We start from the raw sequence: 24,488 nt of genomic DNA, 5'->3' as shown, positions 1-24,488 counted from the left end.
TTTTTATTTTGTAATTACTACACAACTTCTCATTAGCAATATTTGTAGATAGTGGATCGGTCAAAATGAAAATTGAAGTAGTTTAAACTTTCAACATTAAAATGTCAACTGTTCGAATTAAAAAGCAAAAGACCACTAGCTTATTCAAAAACAAAGAAACCTTTAGGCCGACTTTTCTCTTTGACATACCAATTTTTGTGTTTTTTAAACAACAAATTACATTATTATTAGTATTATTATTATTATATAATACAATTAACAAGTTTGGTGCCGCAAAGTCCAGATTGGACAACTTTGCGGCACCTTATTGATCCCTTTTGGTTTATTTAATTTCAGTCCGAAACAAACGTAACGAAAACCAACTGAATGTCAATTTTGTTTTTTCTTTTTTGTTTAGTTCCGGTAACGTAACGAATATGACCGAAACACACTGGTCCGTTTTGGTTTGTTTTAGTTTCGGTCCGTAACAAACGTAACGAAAACTGACCGAATGTAAATTTTGTTTTGTTTAGTTTAGTTCGGTACCATAACGAACATGACAGAAGCCGATAGAATTCAAGTAGAATCAACGCGTTTTGTTTTAGTTCCGATAGCTAACAAACGTAACGAAAATAGACCAAATGCCGATTTTTTTTTGTTTGTTTTAGTTCCGGTACCATAACAAATGTGATAGAAATCAACCGAATTTGTGTAGACTCGTTGCCTCAACACTCGTGATCAACAATGGCCGGGTTTTACCAACGCCCAAATTTTACCGGTTGGTGCCACCCTATTGGCCCACTCAAATTTTATTATTTTTTGTTTTTATTTTAGGTTCAGTTTCTGTACAATAACACACATAACCGGAACCAACCAAATTTGAGTTGACTTACGACCTCAATACTTGCGACCGACAATGCTTGTGTTTTACTATTGTATGTATAGGTAAACATCTATAAGTTAAAAAAATGAACAAGTTTGGTTAAAGTTTTTTATTTTCAATCGTTAACAATATCAAATTCACATACAATACGATTACGAAGTACAAATATATTCTTGTTCTTAAATATTCCTGTTAACAAATTATAACTTAGACTGAATTTTAAGTACATATAGAATACTACTGAATTTATACCTAGTTTAATGAAAAATAAATTCTCACTTGTGATGATTTCAAAATAATAATTATACACAGTTAAGAGTTCAAAAATTCATTCTAATTCACAGATAATACATATATGCGATTACCTATTAAAACTGGAAACAAACAACCAAAGTGGAGTAAACGATGTTAACGAACAATGGGTTGATCGAAAAAGCAGAGAGTGAACGATCGAAGATTATGAAACCTAGCAACACCTAAGACACGTGGCAAAACACGTGTAAGGAAGAGATGATAGATGAAAACTAAAAACAAGCATTACAAACATTAAAGCCAATGGCACAAACAAAATAGCATTAAATGCGGCTTAAAACTTTTAAAAAATGATAAATTGTAAATAAATAATCTTAACTTTTGTATATTGCCTGATAATAATCTTATCTTTAAAAATCACTAACGGTCCAACCTTTTAACTATTTTTGTAACAATGAACCTTTGTTAAAAAACACTCGACATCGTTAATTCTTTTTCCGAGTTTCAAACCGATGCTTTAGGGCGTTTGATGGGAAGAAAGATACGGGTTGACTGTTGTAAAATTTATCTCGAAACGATGATTCAAAGCTGATTCACAAAAGATTTTTAAAGATGAAATTATTATCGGCCAATACAGAAACGATAAGATTATTTATTTCTAATAGGATTATTTTTAATAAAATCCGTGGTTTAAAATTTTTATAAAACGTGAATAAAAAAACTAAAGTCAATACCATTACTACATAAAACGCGTGACGTGATCTACGTTATATATTTACGAAAACTGTAGCGTTTCAACGACGTCTAAGAATCCAAAACAATGTTGCCCCACGTTGAAAAAACTGACTATTTTAACTATGTTTCCAGGAAATTTAGACAAAATCCAAAACATTGAATTGACTCCAGATGGTTGTACGATAAGCTTGGCGGCTTGTACGTTCAGAATCATGTAGGTGAAGTACATGGATTTGGCAAAGTAGACGACTACATAGTCCGCAAATTGAAATAGATTTGTTGAAAATAATGGTAAAGAATAAAGATGATTTGCAAAAGTTTATATATTTTTTTAATTTCAAGTTTAATATTGATTTATTTTTATTTATTTATATCCGGTTAAGACAATATAGTATGGCAAAAATGGAGCATCAGGGCTCTACAAATTTGAAGAGTACGGTAATTTAAATACAAGAAAGTCGTCATTCTCATATTGATTTATTTTACCTGATTTTAAAAATAAAACCCAATAAATGTTTTAAGTGAAATTAAACGTAGAGTCGTAGAGAGAATAAATCTTCATATATCAATGTAGGGATAGGATCGGCACCACTGTACGAAACAGTACCGATCCTAAATTTCTCGATTTTGAATTTCCCTAAAATATCGTACTTGTACCGAAAATGTCTGTACGTTACCGATTTTGTACCGTTATAGTAGGAAAAAATTCGATAAATACTGATACTGGTAACGAACAATACCGATCGAAAATTTTCTGATCTCGATTTTCTTAAAAACTTGGTACTGGTATCGAAATATTTGTTTCGGTGCGGGTACGTTATACCATTTACTCATCTCTATATCACTACAAACGGTTACTGCTGTTTGCGATGCAATATTTCGTCAAATTACACATGCGACAACTAAAAAAAGACCTTAAAATGACTGGTCGAAAATCATTCACTACGCATTTCCAATATATAGTCCTCAAATAGGCGAATAAATTTTATATCTATTTGATAATTTGCACGTAACATAACAAATGTTTTGATATATAAAATACGTGTAAAAGGCTGATAAGGTAAATTTGTAAAACAAAAAAAACAGGCAAGAGCAAAAATGAAATTTTTATGATATAGTTTTTAATAAAATTTTTGTGATATAGTTTTCAGTTTTTTACTCAACAATTTTTTTTAGGCATGTAAACGAATCAAGCGAACACGACTAAGGTCATGTTTATGTTCGTTTATTTAACTTTAAATGAACACGAACAAGAACGCTTAATCGGACACGTAGTTTGTGTTCGCGTTCGTTTATTTAAAATATAAGCGAACAGTACACGAATATAACGAATATAAATGAACATATTTGAACAAATATAAACAAACATAAATAAGCATATATGAACAAATGTAAATGAACACAAACAAGATAAGCGGACATAAATGAACACGCTTAAATGAACATGAATAAATATAAAGCCATTAAGTAGATGGGTCGCTTAGATAATATTTAATTATTTTCTGTTAATATGTAAACGAACATAAATAAATGGACTTAAACATGAATATGCCTGAACATAAAAGAACGTTCACGAACATAAATGAACGAACGAAACATTTAGTGTTGTTTGGTGGAAAATTCGTTTATGTTCATTTATTTAATACACAAATGAACATAAACAAAAAAGTTTGTATTCGTTTAATTAAATGAACGAACGAAACATGTGTTTCGTTCGTTCATTTAATTAAACGAATACAAACTTTTTTGTTTATGTTCATTTGTGTATTAAATAAATGAACATAAACGAATTTTCCACCAAACAACACTAAATGTTCGATACGTTAACAAGCTTAATGTTTTTGACGAAGGACATAGAATAAGCTTTGATATATATAATGATAACATCATAAAAAACCACTACCGGATTTACAACAATTATTAAATAATAATAATAATAAATATAACAAAGACTTTTAACTCATGATTTCCTATTTTAATAAACTATGTGTACGGTATTTATTTGATAAGAATGATTAGGTACATAATTTTTACATTATTAGGTCGGCTTCATTTCTATCACGAGAAGTTGATCTAGTGGTGGATGTCCTTCCGTACATGGAGACGTAGGTTTGATTCTTATTTGGGTCAGTTTGACAGACATTGTGTGAAGGGACGAATCAGGATTTTAATCCCAGGTTTGAATCCAACAGAGGGTGAGGCTTTACGAACTTCATCCGGTTCCCGCGTATCAGGGGTACGGTCTCACGGCCGTCGACAAGTCGATCTTGGACATAGCCCCGAAAGGATAGGTTTACACGTAAAATTTTCTACAATTCAAAAAAACAGTCAACTTCATTTCTAAACGCGCCCCAATCAAATAGGATAAGGATAGGGTGTAACAACCCGAATGTGATTTAAAAGATGACTAATTGTGTGTGTATTTATGGAATACCATGTGATTGGTTGGAACATATTCGGATAGCTAGTTTGAATATAGATGGAACACCATCTGTATCGGCTTGAGTTTATATAGATTGTTTGGTCACTTGGTGATTCATGTGATTGGTTGTAAGATTTAGATAATTTCGGTTTCTTTAGGTTATTGTATGATTGTGTCCCTAGTACCCTTAGAAAAAGTATGGCTAGCTGTTTGTGTTGTAACATGTTTAATAGGTTAGAAACGACGCGTTTAACACAAGTATCTAACATGAATATGACTCATTTACTGCTTTATATGTCATGACTATTATACGGTTTTAAGTTTCATGTACCAATAAGAAAAAATAATGGAATTTAGCCTATGAATTTCAATTATTTAAGAAAATAAAAAAAATACATACTACACTTCTTTTTTATTAACATATCTTATCATGTTTTAAACAAGTATCCAACCAACACCTTACGAAAAGTGGTCGACCAGTACTTGAGAGTGATAGGTTGGACGTAGGCAATTAGGCACATTTTTAATAATTAAAATACTATAGTAACGAAAATTATGATAATGATCTAATAATAATGGAGACAGATGCTTAGATTCTTGTAATAAATAAATACTGGTAAACAAATTTAATAGGCTAAAATTAAAATAATGAATAAATTTGCATATCATTCTTTTACGTATCAAAGTCTCCAAAAATAAGAAAAAATTACTTTAAATTTGTTAACAAACTTAGCATGCAATTTAATACGATATCGACAACCCACCCTCCTTTCAAATGAGTTTCGGATACGAATATTTATTGTAGTAACATTAAGACAACGACAACTCGTTATAAAGACTTGTGATTAATATAAACCGAAACAACAAAAGACGTATTTTGCATTAATTAATGGTGACAACGCGGTTTTGAAACTCCCTTTTGCCTTGGGTCATGTGACTTTGCAACGTGAGTTTCTGTCATGTAACTGTACGTTACACGCACTTTCTTAATATTTGGCCTATACATCGATGAACTTGATAATAAGCCTAGAGAGTCTGTTTTAGTGTAAGTGTAACAATTGATCAAATGAATATTTATTTCCCAAGTTTTTGCCTTGAGGGTTTTTGTTTTCTTAAACTATAAATTTTTACAACCCATTATTTACTAGATAATTTCACGTATAACATGTCCAACAAATTAACCTAAAAATATAACGTCATATATACTCATTTTCAAATTCACGTCGTTTAAACTTACATTATGATACCAGAGTTTAAAGTGTCTAGAGAAAAATAAAAATACAATAGTTAATTATATTATATTCTTTACTTACAAAAATTTACAAATGTGAAATTTTAAGTATCTTTATATGGTATGATCAAGGGTGAAGCTTGCTTGGTGCCTGGGTCCCGTCACCCCCGTTTTTCGTTTAGTAGTATAAATTTTCACGATTTAGTTCGAAAATTATTATAGGTATTGAAACAGGTCACCCCTTAATACTTTTGTCATCTCAATGATTTAGCCCATGCTTCGTCACAAGATATGATTAATATTGTTTAATACTATTCACTACAAAAAAAATGCCATGTAGTGACATACAGAAAGTGTCACCGAAAAACAAAAAAGTGCCACTAAAGACCCTGAAAAGAATGTGCAGCATACAAAAAAAGTGTCACTAGAAGTGGTGACGCTAAAGCCTTTTAGTGACACTTTTTTTATATGCCGCACAAAGGTTATGAACTTTAGTGTCACTTTTTTTGTGCCGCAATATAAAAAACAACTTTGTGGCACAATTTTTGTGCCTTTAAAAAGTAATATGAATTATATATCTGTACTAGTTTTGGTGACACGATTTTTATGCCACAATCTAAAAAAGACTTTTGTGACACAAGCTTTTTGTTAGTAAAAATTGTTTATATTTAAATACATGTACTATTTTTATTGGCACATAATTTTGCCACATCAATCACAAGATTTATAATATAAAATAAAAGTGCGACAAAATTGTAAATGTAGAAATCATAATATTATAACTTCAATGATAAATTCAATCCAAAACATTCCAAATGCTAGAAAAAAACAGAGTAATAAATAACACATTCCATATTCTAAAGGTTTACACAACGTGTCTAAACATTCTTTTGGGGTGAGAATTACACTTTTATAAAACTTAGCTCCAAATAGCTCTAAAGCTTCTTATTATATCTACCCTGTCATCACCAACCAAATAAACAAGCGTTAGTATTGATTAAAAAAATCTGTAAGTTCATTTTTTTGTTACAAGTCTAAAATGTAGAATCGGGTTAACCTGAATCAAGAGGAGAAAGTACAATTCTATCATATATGACACTTGGACAAACCTAGCATCAATGTCAAAGTCAAGTTCCTCTAAGGCTGTCAAAAATATATATATATTTTTTATGATATTTAGAAAAGAAAAAACCACTTTTTTTTACACGTCACGAACTGAAGATGCCAGATTTGGTCTTATGATTCAGCAGCCTTTTGATGTTCTCCAAGTTCAAGAAAAAGTGAGACCTGGAGATATCTCAGTCTCATATCTTCAGGGCTGCTTTTATTGCTTGATCAACAAAATAACAGGCTTGACCATGGTTCCCTTGTTCCCTGCATCAGTCAGATTCAAATGATGACAGATATTCATCAAACTAACTTACTATTATATGTATATGGTTAAAAAATTATAGACCATCTAACAAGAAGCTTCCAAAGAGATGCATCCTTAAAAGTCAAATGTACATGAAGCATATAAAACTCTAAAGCTCTCTTTCTATCTCCCATAGAGTTGTATATAAGACCGAGTGTATGGTAAGGCTCAGCCAGATTTAATGAAATCAGAACGTTTTCCTTCATTAAAGGTACTGCCCAAAGTTATGAAAAAAAAAACATTAACACTTGAATAAAAGAAATGCCATGCATCTGATAGTAGTTGTTACCTCTTCATATCAGCTACATGCATAGTATAGTGCAGCATCACCTAATTTTACAAAATGAGAAAAAATAAATTCATCGATAAAGACTCGTATTCTAACATGTCTCTAAGAACATGCATTACCTAAAACACATTTTAATCATGTATTCACTTAAAGAAATGCAAAAAAGTGAAAAGTATTAAGTGATAATATATCCGGGTTTCAAACTTTAAAATGCTTGACTAATTTACATTTCACCATATTCTGCAATATTTCAATCGGTTTACATGAAATTCTGTGTCCACGAAAACTTTGTATCATATGGTGCCTATAGGTATTATATACTTGCTTGTTAGCATCGTAAATTAACCTTTTAATAAGCATGTAATGTCATATACAATTTTAAAGGTTGTTGTACCTATTTTCACAAACAACAAAATATTGAGCAAATATATTAAGATTTAAGTGTAATAAGCGCGATAAGCACATAACCACATCACACAACTCACCGTTAGTTTAAGCATTTCATCACAATCTCGCCCTCCTCTTGAGTCCTCCATGGATAGAAATTGCAAAACCAAGGCTGCGAATGGAAATTCTAAGACCTCTTCAAGAAACCTACAAATGGCAATGGACTGATTAAGGGTTTATATTACAGACATAAAAGCATATGTTTTTTACATTTCGCTAATAAAAAGGAGAATTTATTCAATCTGTTTTGATCCTTAATACTGAAAGAGAACTAGAAGGGGAAGTAGAAGGACGCCCCCTTCTTTAGCGTTGCATCTGCGGAGATACACATGAAAGAACAAAACAAATGACTTGAAATTTGCAGCGGGAAGTATATAGAATCAGGGAAAATGTTAAGGGCAGGGGCGGACCCACATATATGAGATTGGGGTCCCGAGACACCAATGTTTTTTAAAAATTCTTTAGAGACGGTATATTAAATTTGTGAATGACCCCATATAAATTAGTAGTAGGACCCCATACTACAAACTTCTATGTGGTGGAGTGGTAACTTTCTTGTTTTCCAAGTGAAAGGTCATGTGTTCAAGTCTTGTGAACCTTGTTTTTTTTCTTTTTAAATTCCTATATTTATATGAAGTAGCATTGGGAACAACCGTGTGTGTATTATTTGACAAATTCGTACTAGATATAAGTTTATTAGGGCTTTAAACTTGCAGCAATGAAACAACAAAAAATTTACGGCTCACCTTCCTCCTCTACGTCACCGGACTATGCCATCTCCAGCCTCCGCCCCTCTTAACCTAGTCTCCGACTTTGTCTCATACAAGCCACAAAAGGTAATTTTATGAGTAATTGATTGATTTTGTAATGGTAATTTATGTTGTATTATCAAACTATGACTTAGTTTTGTTAAAAACTTGAATTTTAGAGCTAATTGATTGATTTTGTAACGGTAATGATCAAATTTCTGTTTATTACGATATTGTTTTTTTTTTTAATTATATTCCTTGTCTCGACTCGACCCGAAAAATCCGAACCACCCAAATTTGGGACCCCGTTGGATAAAATTTCTGAGTCCGCCACTGGTTAAGGGGGAAGTTATTTTTCAACTTTTAAGATAAACTAATTTACATTTAGATATATATATATATATATATAGTTATAAAAATGTTAATACAAACAAATATATGTAAATAAAGTGCACGGTTTGAATAGAATTTAAATAGTTATAAATATATTATAACTAGTGTTTTACCCAGCGCGTTGCGTCGATGTAGATCGGTAAAAACTGGGTGGTTGTATAACCCAAGCGTTGAGGCAGTAAGTTGGCGTGAATTGGTCGATTTCGATTACACGTGTTATTGTACCGAAATTAAAACAAAAAACATATAAAAATTGAGATGTGCCAATGGGGTGGCGTTGGTGGGCCCAACTGTTGTCGATCTCGGGCATTGAGCGGGTGAGTCTACTAAAATTCGGTCGGTTTCCATCACATTCATTACAGTATTGAAACAATAACAAAAGAAAATTGGTATTCGGTCGTTTTCCGTCAGGTCTACACAAACAAAACAAAACAAAATTGGCAGGTTTGTTGTCGTGGCGTTTGTCACAGACCGAAAATGAAACAAAAAAAATGCCTTATGCTAATAAATAAGAGTCCGAAACGTGTCACGCGTTGATTAGGAGTCCGAAACAATTTAAAAATCGGTTAATGCGTTCGATGCCGGAAACGCATCCGATGTTGGTTAAACACGCTCGGAGGTGGGGATTTCTTTATAAAAAATAAGAATAAAATAGTTATTAAATAAGTTGATTTTAATGAAATGATTAATATGTATCATATATGTTTTAGAAAAAGTAAAAATGTAACATTATTGCTGGAGATCTGAAATTCTCGCGGGTTACAAATTTGAAAGTAAGGTGTTAAAACAACCAAGGCACAACCATATTCGATAGTTTCTTTTGCTTATCATCCATTTTAATATAGAACCCCAAAAGCATATATATGTTACGGTGTCGATGGATAATTTCAATTGATTATTAGTTACTCTAGTATATTAGTATTATATGGGGTTCTTAAAAAGAAATATCCATAACGATATTTTAAAAATAAAACATATTAGCCTTAGAATTAAGATTTTTTAAAATGTGTGAGTGTTCAATGGGAATATAAAACTCGGTAGATTTATGATTAAAAGAAATTGAAGATCATAAATATGACATTATTTTTGTGTCACTATAAATGTTGCAAAAATGATTAAAAGGAATTGAAGATCATAAAGGTGTCTCAGACAAATATGACATTCAGGTGACAAAATTTTTGTGTCACTATAAATGTTGCAAAAAAGATATTACATACGCAAAGTGTTATTAAATAACTAAATTTTATTGACACAAATACAAAGTGCTTATAAAAGTGTGTGTCAAGCAAACATAGCATACACAAAGTGCCATTAAAACCTAAATTTAATGGCAAAAATGTTTAATGTTATTAAAAGCGTGTGTCAAGCAAATGTGACATACACAAAGTGCCATTAAAACCTAAAATAGCGGCACTAAAGTTATATGTCATCAAAAATGTATGTCACTAAATGACATTTTTTATAGTGATTTTTTAATTAATAAATGTTATAATATACAATTCTTCTATGTATAATAAATAATTTTGTTAAAATATAGTGCCAAATGAAAGTATGAGGAAGGTTCATGTACAAAATGATCTTAAGATGAGAACGTAGGAAACATATCAATCTACTAAAAATGAGAACGCAGAAAATAATACCAACTACAATACCAATCTATATAAGCAATGCTTTATAATAACAAAAAAAAAACCTTAATAATAACAACAAAAGAATAATAACATGAAGTACTTATAACAACATAATAAATAAAACCTAATAATAACAACAAAATATAAATCAACAAATACTTAAAACGTCTCATAATCGAAAATCAGCATATACGAATAAAAAATAACAACAAACACTTATAAAAAACAGTTCTAATAATAAATAACACATTGGTTATCACTGTTTTTATGTTAAGAATAATTTATATTTGATCCTGAAACGTTAAAGCATTACTTTGATTCTACAAAAATACAAATTATAACTAACATTTTGAATAACCGTTATGCATGATCAATAAATACATATTTTGACATAATCAAAACCACAGCTGACTCGGTCTCTTTCTCACTTATTCTTACCAACTCTTTAACCCACTAACCTTCAATAATCATTTATACTTATTCATACTTCAAACCCCAAATTTAATTCACACATACCTTGTTCATATATAAATCTTAAGCATATTATTAGTTCTTCAAAATCTCTTTGTTTATTAAATTTGTCACAATAAAAAAACGTTACACCTTTGGATTTTAATCAAATGCAAAAAATGGGTAACATTGATGACGTCTTACCGGAGAGCACGAGTCGTCGCTCTGATTCGGAGGTGTACAGCGGGCCGTTGAATAAACGAGGTACTCGTAAAAGCGCTCGGTTTAATATCCCGGACGATGGTAGTGGTAGTAGTAGTAGTGTTGGTGGGAGTGTGAGGTCGAAAAATAACGAGGATGAGTATGTGGAGATCACGTTAGATGTTGGTGGCGATTCGGTGGCGGTTCATAGCGTGAAGACAGCTGGCGGTGCTGACGTGGAGGACCCGGAGCTGACTTTATTGGCTAAAGGGTTGGAAAAGAGGACGTCTATTGGGGCGGCCGTCGTGAGACATGCGTCATCCAGGATCCGACAGGTGTCGGAGGAGTTGAAAAAGCTGACGTCATTCTCACGACGGCCCCCACCCGGTCGTTATGACCTGAGTAAGTCCGCGGCAACTCATGCTCTTATTGGGCTCAAGTTTATTAGTAAAGCTGATGGAGGAGTTGCATGGGCCGCCTTAGAGAAGCGGTTTGATGATATCACCGCCGGCACCACCGGGTTGCTTCCCCGGGCTCTTTTCGGAGAATGCATAGGTAAATCCATAATTCAAATTTTTTTGTTTTATTTTTATTATTATTATTTTTAAAATTTTTTGAATGTAATTTTTCTTATTTTTTTGTTATTTTTTAAAATTCTGGTAGGGATGAACAAGGATTCGAAAGAATTCGCCGTGGAACTCTTCGATGCGCTTAGCCGGAGACGAAATATCTCCGGCGGTGCGATTAACAAAGCTCAGTTGAAGGAGTTTTGGGACCAAATTGCTGATCAAAGTTTTGATTCAAGGCTTCAAACTTTCTTTGACATGTAATAATTTAATTATAAATTTATAATATTTATTCATAAGTTAAAAGTTAAGTAAAATTAATTTTTTTAATTCTTGATATGATAACGCTTACACTAATTCAATAACATAAATTTAGGGTTGATAAAGATGCCGATGGCCGTATCAGCGAAGAAGAAGTTCGAGAGGTATGATATTATTTAACAAGGTTTGGATGGTGTCGGGTTGACAGGTTGATCAATCAACTCAACCCCATGTATTTATTCATGTTAAAGATATGAATCTTAAACCGAAATACTTTATAAGTTATAACCAATTTATCTAAACGAGTCAAAGAGGTTAAATAATAGTGTTTTTTTTTTCACCACCTCAATTATGATAATGGGATTTTTGTTAGTATTTATTTTATTCTTTAATAATTATTTATATAATACAGATTATAAGCTTGAGTGCTTCAGCAAACAAGTTATCAAACATACAAAAACAAGCAGATGAGTATGCAGCATTGATTATGGAAGAATTAGATCCGGACAACCTAGGTTACATCATGGTACACATTCTTAAATATTTTAGTTTAACAACATTTGATACAATATATTAAACAACCTTAAAAAAATCGATTAACGTGACATATTTGCGTTCGAAAAACCAGATCGAGAGCTTGGAGACCCTTTTACTACAAGCCCCGACACAAACAGTGCGAGGCGAAAGCAAAAATTTAAGCGTGATGTTGAGTCAAAAGCTTAGAAACGCAAACGATAGGAACATAATACAACGAGGGTACGATGGATTTAAGTACTTTTTACAAGATAACTGGCAGAGAGTTTGGGTGATCGCGCTATGGATTGGGGTGATGGCGGGTTTGTTTACTTGGAAATATATTCAGTACAAGCATCGCGCTGCGTTTGATGTGATGGGACATTGTGTTTGTGTTGCTAAAGGCGCGGCTTAGACGCTTAAGTTAAACATGGCTCTTATTTTGCTACCCGTGTGTCGGAACACCATCACGTGGCTTAGAAACAAGACTAAACTCGGTGTTGTGGTTCCGTTTGATGATAATCTCAACTTTCACAAGGTGGGTTTATAGTGAATGTTTTTTCATATCACTACAAGGGTTTTCAGCGACGACCCCGATAAAGGGTGAAGTTTGTTAAAAAATAAAAAAATACAAATTTACTGCGAGAACAAAAATAACAAACCTTAAATGTTTAAATTTTACCATTCGTATTTTTCAAACTTTTTAATTTTAAATACAAATATACATGTAATGTACATAAAAAGCATTAAATGAATTCGCCCATAAAAGCTTTAATGATTTCCTACACATGTGTAGGCAGATCATAGATAATATACATTACACATGACTTACGCATGACTTACACATGTGCCGTTTTTATATATAAACGGAATTTTTAATATCATTTTCTAGAATCTCTAAAAGAAGAATCAATCAATCATCATGCCCAGTAAAATCCCACCGACAGCAAAGCTATAAGTAGGGTCTGTGGAGGGTGGGATGTAGGCACACCGTACCTCTATCCAAAGGAATAAAGAGGTGGCTTTCAGAGAGACCCTCGGCTCTAAGTACATGTGTATGAAGCAAAATAAAGGAAATCAAAGTTTAACAGTTATATAAAAACTACTACTAATTATAATAATATTAATAATAAGATCACAGTTTAACAGCTATATAAAAGCTAATAATAATTATAATAATAATAATATATGTAAGGGAAATACCATTATGGTATGTGACCAAAATAAGTTAAGTCTAAGCCCTAAGGTATTCAAATCTCTCTAAAAATCCTTAACTTTAATTCTACTTCTCCACGAATTCCTATCCTCAACCATGTCCTCGGAGAGGTTTAGGTCTATCAAATCATGCCTAATCCTCTCATCCCAAGTCAATTTCGGTCGTCCTCTACCCCTCCTCCCCTCTATAGTAATGTTTTCTACGGATCTAACAGGATTCGTCGTCTGTCTTCTCTTTACATGTCCAAACCATCTCAATCTCCACTCTCTTATCTTGTCTGCTATGTTCGCCACCCCTAATCTCTCGCGAAACACAACGTTTCTTATTCGGTCTAGTCTTGTGTGCCCACACATCCAACGTAGCATTCTCATTTCTGCTACCTCCATCTTCCGCACTTGTGCCTTCTTGATGGCCCAACAATCTGTTCCATATAGCATTGCAGGTCTAACTGCCACCCTATAGAATTTTCCCTTTAGTTTAGTCGGGAAACTCTTGTCGCACAATACACCTGTGGCTGCTTTCCATCTACACCATCCTACCTGAACTCGGTGGGTCACATCTCTGTCTAATTCCCCATCGCTCTGTACAAATGATCCTAAATACTTGAATTTCGTTACCTGCGGGACCACCTGCCCTTCAATTGTGATCTGTGCGTCTTCATTGTCGTTTATCCCACCAAAATCACAGTGGAGGTACTCCGTCTTAGATCGGCTAATCTTTAAACCTTTTGTCTCTAAGGTTGTTCGCCACTCCTCAAGCCTCATGTTTAGATCTTGTTTTTTCTCAGCAAGTAACACAATATCGTCTGCGAACATCATGTACCACGGGAGAGTCCCCTGAATCGACTTTGACAACTCATCCAAGACTACTGCAAAAAGAAACGGGCTCAACGCTGACCCCTGGTGAAGACCTACCTCTACAGGAAAGAAATCAGTATCCCCCACTGGCGCACGGACACTTGTTTCACTCCTGGTATACATATCCATAATAATCTCTATGTATTTCCTGGGCACTCTTTTACCCTCCAAGCACTCCCAGAGCACCTGTCGTGGCACACTGTCGTAGGCCTTTTCTAGGTCAATAAACACCATATGTAGATCACGCTTCTTCTCCCTATACTTTTCCATTAATCTTCTTATAAGGTGCATTGCCTCTGTGGTGGAACGCCCCGACATGAAGCCAAATTGGTTGACCGTAACCTGAGTTTCTCGTCTAAGTCTAACCTCAATCACTCTTTCCCATAGCTTCATAGTATGACTTAGTAGTTTGATTCCTCGGTAGTTACCACAACATTGGGCGTCTCCTTTGTTCTTATAGAAAGGAACTACAACGCTGCTCCTCCACTAGTCTGGCATCTTACCTGATTTGAGAATACTATTGAACAGAGAAGTTAACCACATGACTCCTTCCTCCCCCAGACACTTCCACACCTCGATGGGTATGTTGTCTGGGCCAACCGCCTTAGACCATCTTTTAATATTATAAAACTTTTGTTACATTTCAACCATCTCTAAAAGAAGAATAAACATTTCATTTCAACCATCTTTTAATATTATAAAACTTTTTTAAGATGGGAAAAAATAAATATTTTATTTTGTTACATGTATTCTTGTTATCGTTGAAAGTCAGTTTTCTAGCAGTGTATTAGATATATTAGATTTAATGTTCTTTGTAACTCATAGACACTCGGGCATCTCACGCGTAACTTTTACCTTGTATACTAGGTGATTGCGGTCGGGATCACTATTGGAGTCGGGCTCCATGCGATTTCACATTTGACATGTGATTTCCCTCGACTTCTTGCTGCAACCAAAGAAGAGTACGAACCGATGGTTCAATATTTTGGCGAACAACCCGATAGCTATTGGCATTTTGTGAAAGAAGCCGAAGGGTACACCGGGATCATAATGGTGGTTCTAATGGCCATAGCCTTTACTTTAGCCACCCCGTGGCTAAGGCGTGGTAGACTCAACCTACCGAAGCCTCTAAAAAAACTAACGGGGTTTAATGCCTTTTGGTACTCACATCACTTATTCATTATCGTTTATACTCTTCTCATAGTTCACGGTATCAAACTTTACCTCACGAAAGAATGGAACAAGAAGACGGTGAGTGCAAACGTTATAAGATCGGTCGTATGAACATTTTTCGTGACCGCTAATTTTATTTTTTTATTATTTTTTTAACGATAGACTTGGATGTACTTGGCGGTTCCAATATTGCTTTACGCGGGTGAGAGATTGACCCGGGCCTTAAGGTCTAGTGTCAAGCCTGTCAAGATATTAAAGGTAATGTTAACAAAAATACAAAATGGTCATGTCACACTGTCACAGGGTCAGGTTGAGTTAACCCAAAACACTTTATTGACATAATTTTGTGTTTTCTAGGTGGCGGTTTACCCTGGGAACGTGTTGGCACTCCAAATGTCGAAGCCTCACGGTTTTAAATACAAAAGCGGGCAGTACATGTTCGTTAACTGCAAGGCGGTTTCTCCATTCGAATGGTGAGTCGCCTAAAGGGATAAAAATGCTCATTTTGCAAATAAATATTTTATGTAAACTAACTTATAACCGTTGTTCAGGCACCCGTTTTCGATAACTTCTGCACCCGGAGATGACTACTTAAGTGTGCATATTCGAACCCTCGGAGACTGGACCCGACAACTTAAAACCGTCTTCTCTCGGGTATGTTTTCGAGCCAAAACTAGCATAAGTCCTGGCCCATAATGGATCAACATGGATCCACTTAGTAATGGAACCGGCCCGGTTGGCCCAAAACTGTTTTTCTTTTAAAAAATTAACCTGTAGTGAATAATTTGCTTGCAAAAACTTATTATTAATATTTATAATTTCAATAATAGTTTAATGTTATGACTGAAGTTATTTAAGAAGTTTTATGCATTAAACATATCTTGACTGGCCCATTTAACACTAGAAACGGGGCCCGAAAACGGTCCGTTTGTTATAAAACCACAACCCGTTTCACCCGTTTATTTTATGACTATTTTTTTTGTTATGTGTAGGTATGCCAACCACCGGCTAATGGCAAAAGCGGACTCCTAAGAGCGGATTACCAAGGCAACAACCCGAAGTAAGTGTCACCGTTACAAACACAACTTCTCGTTTCATTTATAAAAAAACCTGACCTGATTGCTAACTCTTTTAATCAAACAACAGTTTCCCAAAAGTTCTAATAGACGGGCCGTATGGTGCACCCGCCCAAGACTACAAGAAATACGATGTAGTGTTGCTAGTTGGGTTAGGCATCGGTGCAACCCCGATGATCAGCATCGTTAAAGACATCGTAAACAATATGAAAGCGAAACAAGACGAAGACGAGGCTTTGGAGAGCGGTAACCAACCCGCATTGCCACAAGCATCACTGCAAGGTAAAAAGAACGCGACGGGCAACTTTAAGACGACTCGGGCTTTTTTTTATTGGGTCACGCGAGAACAAGGCTCGTTCGATTGGTTTAAAGGGGTGATGAATGAGGTGGCGGAAACGGACCAAGATGGTGTGATCGAGATGCATAATTATTGTATGAGTGTTTACGAAGAAGGGGACGCTAGATCGGCTTTGATCACGATGCTTCAGTCGCTAAATCATGCCAAAAACGGCGTTGATGTGGTTTCGGGTACTCGGGTCAAGTCTCACTTTGCGAAACCTAATTGGAGAAGTGTTTATAAGTTGCTCTTACTCATAGTGGTCAAAGCATAGGTGAGTTTTCTTAATATTATTCTTGCTTTTTGAAAATCGAACCGATATAACTAAATCATATCAGAAACTGGTGGGTAGGTTTAATGATTTTTTTGAAAACCAACAATAGTGGGTCGGTTATGATCAAACAAGGTTTCTAACACCACCCCCCCTTCTCCCCACCAAAAAAAACCCGATATATTTATTTATTTAATATTATAGATTATATGTACTTTTTAATGCTATGTAATATACTAATACATATACAAATGTGTTGCTGTTACCAATTTATTCCATTTTCAAAATAGTTAAAGCCCAAACTTTTGGGCTCAAATAATGCATATTTATATTGTTTTGAGCTATTTTTAGCTATGTTTATGTTCACGGTTGAATAACCCATAACCGACCTGTTATAACCTTTAAAACCGATTAATCTAAAACCGTCATAACTGAATGATATGGTTGTGGTTATCTATTAACCGCCATGATATATCTTTGTTATGATTTTGAGTCAAATAACTAAAATAATGATTTTGAGCTAATAAAAGAAACTAGATTATTATTATTATTATTATTATTATTATTATTATTATAAATTTAAAAAGGTTGGATTTAGACACCAAGTAATAAACATATCTTTTGATTTACATTGTTATTTTTTTTGTATCATTGAAGTTTTATAAATTACAGGAGTATTTTATTGTGGAGCACCAGCACCAGTCAAAGAGTTGAAACAACTGGCTTCAGACTTTTCACACAAGACTAGCACTAAATTTGACTTTCACAAGGAAAATTTCTAACTTTAAAAGAAAAAATAATAATAAAATTATTTTAATTGTTGAAAATTGTATGTATGAATTATGATCCAGCTAGACCCAGTATCTCGTGACCATTATGGGTATATATTGACCAATAAGTGTTACGTTGATAATTAGGTGTATTCAAATTATTTCATTTTGTTAATGATAGTTTTTGTAATGAAACTTGCCAGTAGTTAAGGAAGTGACAAATGTTCATAAAGGTGTAAAATGTGTTGATGGGTGTGTGTATATATTATAAAGTACATATTTTGATAATGTTAAAAAAACTAAACATATAGGTTAAATGCTAATCTTAAGAAATTTATAAGATTATAAAATAAGCCTAAAATTTGCTTAGATCAAGCCATAAAGACATCAACAGCCTTATGATGGTGCATGGGTGGACCGTGGACCGATCGTCAAGCTCCTAGTCAGAATAAATAAGATTCATCATCGTCCACCAATGTTTTGTCCAAAATTGATCAAATGTTGATCGAGTCAAGAGCCCTCGGTTGATGGCACGATCAGACAATGGATCCACCATACCCATTCTGGATGATTGCACATTCAATTCTAATTAAGGGTGTGTTTGGATGAGCCTTTAAAAATTGTGTATTTTGTTTTAGAAAGCAAAAGCTGTTTGGTAAGCTTTACTTTAACGCTTCAAAAGCTTCAAACTAGAGCTTTTCAAAATTATTTTTATTTTTCAAAAATCAAATAAGCAATTTTTAGAAACTCAGGCAAACACCCCCTAACACAAGTAATCTGCAACTTCAATATCCTTTTAAGTAACAAAAATTGGTTGAAATATATATAATCACTTAAAGATATGTAGTGTTTAGATTGAAACAAAATTTTAATGGTTAAAAAAGTCTAAGCTTCTATTACAGAGTTTTTATAAAACTCCTTGGGTCAAAAAGTAATATATGAGATATTTTTCAAATTGGAAACTAAGTCAAAGGGGTTGGTGTACACAAAGGTGACATTAGGGAACTAAAGACAACACAATTTGGTGGTGAAAGGTACTTAACACTTTAATTATTTATCCCTTTTCACTCTTACTAAAAAAACCCAAATTAATGTCTCTGAGACAATTAAAGTCTTAAAAACAGAGAATATAACTTTGTCTCACGGTTCGAACTTGTTTTATACGATCGGTTTTCTACAAGAACCGAAATCCAAACTGTTTACTATGGATATAATTTTTTAAAACCAGCCGACCGAAGGTGTGGGAAGAAAACCGACAATGAAACAAGCTGATGAACGGTTTGGACCGTTCACGGATTTAAAGCAAACCGTGAACTATCCTAACTGGCTAACTGGTATACCACTATGTGGTATGTAGAATCATGACCGGTAAAATTGGTAGGTGACACTTGACACACTTTATTTTTAGGTAAATCTCTTGTGCTTATCAATGGTGGTCTAATTTGTTTTTTAGAACGAAAATTTTCTTGTGTGTAAGGCTACCACACTCTTCAATTTGGAGAGCCATGTTATCCCACACTGGTCAGACTATGTTGTTTTAACAGGACCCAAGTTGATTTTAAAGTTTAGCTTGGGTGTTCTCCCGGGAAATCACACGTCGGCATTTGAAGGATTAGCTTCAAATGTGATCATATGGTTATTTGTTTTGATACTACTGCTAAATATTACTTTGGTAATTTGACATTTTAATCTTTTATTAATTAATTAATTTTATAGACTTGATTTTTCTGATGCTATAAAAATTGAAGTTTGCAGTAATTTTAAAAACAGAATTAAATTTTTATTTTATTAATTTTTTTTTGCTGAATTCAAAGTGAAGCAAATCAACTCAAATTTTGTAACTAATGGGTGTGAAGTGTGATGGTCCATTGGTAAAGCCTTTAAACACCTTGTGTCCTAAGGGTTTTGCAAGTCTTGAGTTCAAGTTCCGTAAACGACAAAAGTTAAAAGAAATTTGGACCCCAAATTATGGGTCCAGTTTTTGCTTTTAAATTAGTTATATTCTAACCCGAAATGTGACATATCAAACCCAAAGCCACATGCTATGTGGGCTTAATCCACAGACCAAAATCAAAATAGCTTAGAGCATTCTCATCCAGTTCTTTATTTCTATATCCATATATATCATATAATTACCCTATAAAACACTACATTTCTCTCTCCTGTTCAATTAAATAACATTTTTTTATACATTTTTCATTACAGTTTTCTCTCTCCACCCTATAATTTACAAAAAAATCACTACATTTTCTCTAAATTTACAAAAAATCACTACCTTTTTTCTCTCCACCTTATAATTTACACTCACAACCACTCACAATCCCATCCTATAATTTACAAAACCTTCTCACATAATTTTAGAGGATGGGTTGGGAATGCTCTGAGATCCGGCCCACATTTAGTTAATTTAGTGAGGCCCAAATTCAGTTAATAAATTATTCTTATTCATTCTTAATTAGTTAAACTTAAGACCCAACTAGATTATGCTTTCAGGCCCATTTCAAGGTTAACCAATTTTAAGCTCATGCATATCAAGAAATAGAGTTAGTAATTACACCACTTTAGGCCCATTTACCCTTTGTATTAAGTATTAACCGGCCTAATCGCGTTACCTTTTAACTAACCGGCCCAAACCCCATGGATTAAGAGATCATTTTAACCAAATACCATATTAGATACCTTAACTTAAATTAAGTAATGGATTAGTTTTTATAAATATAAATACTAACCCCTTTATTTATAAAAACCAGTTACATATATAAATCTCTAGTTCACCAACTTCTCTTAGAACCCAACACTTGTCTTATAGTAGCTTGTATTGTACCCACACATATTCATACCGTATGCAATACGCGTATACACCGCCCACAACCCACCAACTGGTGGAGACCTTGGTCTAACCCAAACCCACACTCGAGACCTTTTAGCTGATCAATGAATGATATCGTGTGACGCCTAAGATTTCATGCACTATACAACATGGGATGAGCAGATTTAGTACAGGTAGTTTTGAGTTTTTGATACCGATATTTCCCGAATTTTGCATTCAATACCGGTACTGATCTCATCATTATTAGCCAATTGTTGATCGCACAAAGCACCGTTATTTCTTCTCCCTTCCTATAACGTGTCTATAACACCAACACTTAGCATATTTCCAACTCTCAGATTCATTAACCATTCTCCCCCCCCCCCCCTCACCCCAACCCCCAAAAAATATCTCTCTCTCTCTCTCCCAAACTAAAAACCCACTATTTTGGGGTCACTAATCGTCCGTTCCAAACAATAGGCCAAGATTCAAGAGGTGATCTAGCAACCCAACCCGATTACCAAACCATCTCAAGGAGTATTAGAAATGGTAAGTTATTCTATTGCCATTTCATAGTTTTTTATCGACCTATATTGATGGCAAAAGTCGATCACACTTATGTGCTGTTTGTTTTTAAGAATATAATACTATTTGTTTTATAAACTGGATATCGTCTGCATAAGCTGGAAATTAGTTGCATATCATACATATCACAGCACATAGAATTTATTCAACGTCTGTAGACTGCTAAAATAATCGGTGGTGGTGTACGAACTGTAGAAGTGGGTGGTGGCGGAAGATTGGTGGCAGACGATTATGATAGGCGGTAAACGGTGGTGGTGGATGGTGGGCGGTGGTGATGGACAGTTGTGGTGGATGGTGGACGGTGGTGGTAGTGGACGGTGATGGTTGGGTCCAAACTATATGTAATATGTCATGGTCTTGGTCAAAAGTGCAGTACAAGGTTGCACTGATCACAATTTGGCACCTAGTCAATGTGTTATCACGTGACCAGTGACCTGTTAGGAGTTGTCACATGATGTGTGGAAGAGAAAGGTAGAGAGGGATTGTGAAAGAATGCTCTAGGAATCATTTTGTGAGGGAAGAGGAAGGAAAGAGGAGAGAGATGTGAAGAAAGGGAGTGTATTTTTTTGAGGTCTAATTAGAGGTGTATAAATCGGGTTTTTTAAATATCTGGGTTTTGGTATAGAATCGGATTCGGGTATGATCGGGTATTGGTAATACCCGGGTTGAGTTCGGGTCTAGGTATTGTCTCTAAAAAAACCATACCCTATGCATCGGGTTCGGGTCATGTATAGAACCGGGTATTTGAATACCATATATCCGGGTATTGAAAAACCCTATTTTTGGGTTTTTTCTGGGTTTTTTTAGGGTATATATTGGATTTTTTTTAAGGGGTTACATATTTTTAGAGGTATTTTTCAGGCATTTTTCGGGTAATTTCGGGTATAGATCGGGTATTTGAAAAAACCGGTTCCGGTTTTCGGGTATTACAAGGTATAAATCGGGCTCGGTTCTGGGTATGGATTTTGGTACTGAAATGCATACCTTATCCGTACCCTACGGGTAGAGTCGGGTACGGGTATTAAAAACCCCGGATATAACAAAAACCGGTTCCGAGTTTATGTTTTTTGTGCACCTCTAGGTCCAGTGTCAACACAAAAACACCCACAAGACACACCCTATATTGATGATGGTCTTAAAGCATTGTATTTGAATCTTGAAAATCTAAGTAATCATCAATTAAAATGACAATTAAACAAGTCACATGAACATCATACTTAACCTATTAAGGCTATGAGCCTATGACACACCTAGTTTAGAGTTTAGACTCGACTGGATGCAAATATATCATAATATGTGATTTAATCTTGAGCGGCTTTTATAAAATTTTGATATCTCACACACACACACACACATATATATATAACCATATATGGATTAGTATCATTTGAGAACTCTTAAATTATTTAAGAACTTAAAGGAACTCTTAATAACTAACGTTTTTTATAAAAAATTTTGTATGTTGATGTTATTTAAGTGTAGTTTTATCAGTTTTGACATCTATATTTACGATTACAATTATGAAAATTAGTTTTTTTACGCATATCTATGTTTTTTACACATATGTAAATTTTTACCACATAAATTTTACACATGTGTAACTTGTGATTTATATATGTAATCAAATTTTTTTTATAAATATGATAAAACAAGTCTCAAATAATGTTAATATATAAAAAAAGTTAAAAAAATATTTGGTTTTAAGAGTTCCTAAAAGTTCTTAACTTTTTTTGAGTTCTCAAATAAAACTAACCATATATATATATATATATATATATATATATAGTAAGGTTAAAATGAAAACCCATTTGAGTTGTGAAAACCCGTGAAAACCCTATGTAATATCGTTTTTTTTGTTACATGTAATATACGTTGTAACATTTAATACAAAACATCGAAACATCAGAAAAAAAATGTTTTGCTATTTTTTAACATTTTTTTACTAATTTTTATATATGTTTTCAGGAGAGAGAAAATATTATATTTATATTTACATTTTTTATTCACTTTAATTGTGAACCACAAGATTTAAACATTAATTAAAAACATGTGATTGATAATGGGTTTCCAGAGTTTTCACAACTTAAGTTGGTTTTCATTTTATACTTAGCATATATATATATATATATATATATATATATAATTTAATCTTGAGTGTCTCATATTAAATTTTAACACCTACCGTAAAAATCTTGGCAACCCGTAGAAACCACGAAGACCTTGAACTTATAAAACAACTTTTTGGATTGCTGTAAATGGAAAGTTAAAGATTATCTTTATTCTATTAAGCACACATGTTTTGTCCGGAGACCTTGAACAGTAAAGCCCTGACACTTTGTTGTCCTTTTCACGTGAACTTGACTCATTCTTTAGATTTCCTGGTCTCCGTAAAAAAGCAGCCACAACAAAAAAAGAAGTTAAAGCATTACCACACATAAACCAATTCAAAGCTTTGTCTCGTCGCCACATCATACTCTAACAATTTATTTAAAAATCCTATTGAAGAAACGTGGATCTACTCGCTGGTAGCAGATCTACTTTCCTCGGGTGTGATTATACTATTTCACCGATGGTTCTTCTGGGTCTGTGTTCTTCCACCTACAAAATGAACAGCGCCGTTACTTACCCCTCAGAAAGGGACAGAGGGGTCCTCTTTGGGGTAACCCTCCTGCGTGAGAATCAGTATATTGTGGAGAAGATGATAATGAGTGTAAAAGAATCTCAAGAGTATTGCTGAATAGCTGAATATCCTCTGATTGTGAGACTGTCCGTTTTTGTATGTAACTGATTGTGAGTGAATGTAATTCAATATGATTGAATGTGATATCACTGCTTGTAACTGTCAATGATTGAGTATGAATGTGTCATCAAAGTGGAGTTGATGCTGTATTTATAGTGCTAGGGTTACCACCGGTTGGGCTCAACCTCGTTGGCTTCCTCCAATCGCACTGCGCCACATGTCCTCTGGGACACCTGGC

The 24,488-nt window shown here is 33.9% G+C and overlaps 1 pseudogene across 1 annotated transcript; it reads left to right on the top strand.

Moving 5' to 3' along the window:
* The first annotated feature begins 11,045 nt into the window (after positions 1–11,045).
* Positions 11,046–18,192, top strand: LOC143531196 (respiratory burst oxidase homolog protein C-like; annotated as a pseudogene). The gene is made up of 12 exons (XR_013134985.1): positions 11,046–11,631; positions 11,740–11,902; positions 12,019–12,067; positions 12,316–12,429; positions 12,532–12,954; positions 15,357–15,740; positions 15,825–15,920; positions 16,020–16,135; positions 16,214–16,316; positions 16,655–16,722; positions 16,809–17,349; positions 18,019–18,192. The product of XR_013134985.1 is annotated as a respiratory burst oxidase homolog protein C-like (transcript).
* The last annotated feature ends 6,296 nt before the right edge of the window (positions 18,193–24,488 follow it).

This window comes from Bidens hawaiensis, unplaced genomic scaffold (genome assembly GCF_021521415.1).
Source record: "Bidens hawaiensis isolate Kalapana, Puna unplaced genomic scaffold, B.hawaiensis_p1.1 tig00009086_1, whole genome shotgun sequence".
Lineage (NCBI taxonomy): Eukaryota > Viridiplantae > Streptophyta > Magnoliopsida > Asterales > Asteraceae > Bidens > Bidens hawaiensis.
This window is presented reverse-complemented; position numbering and strand designations above follow the sequence as displayed.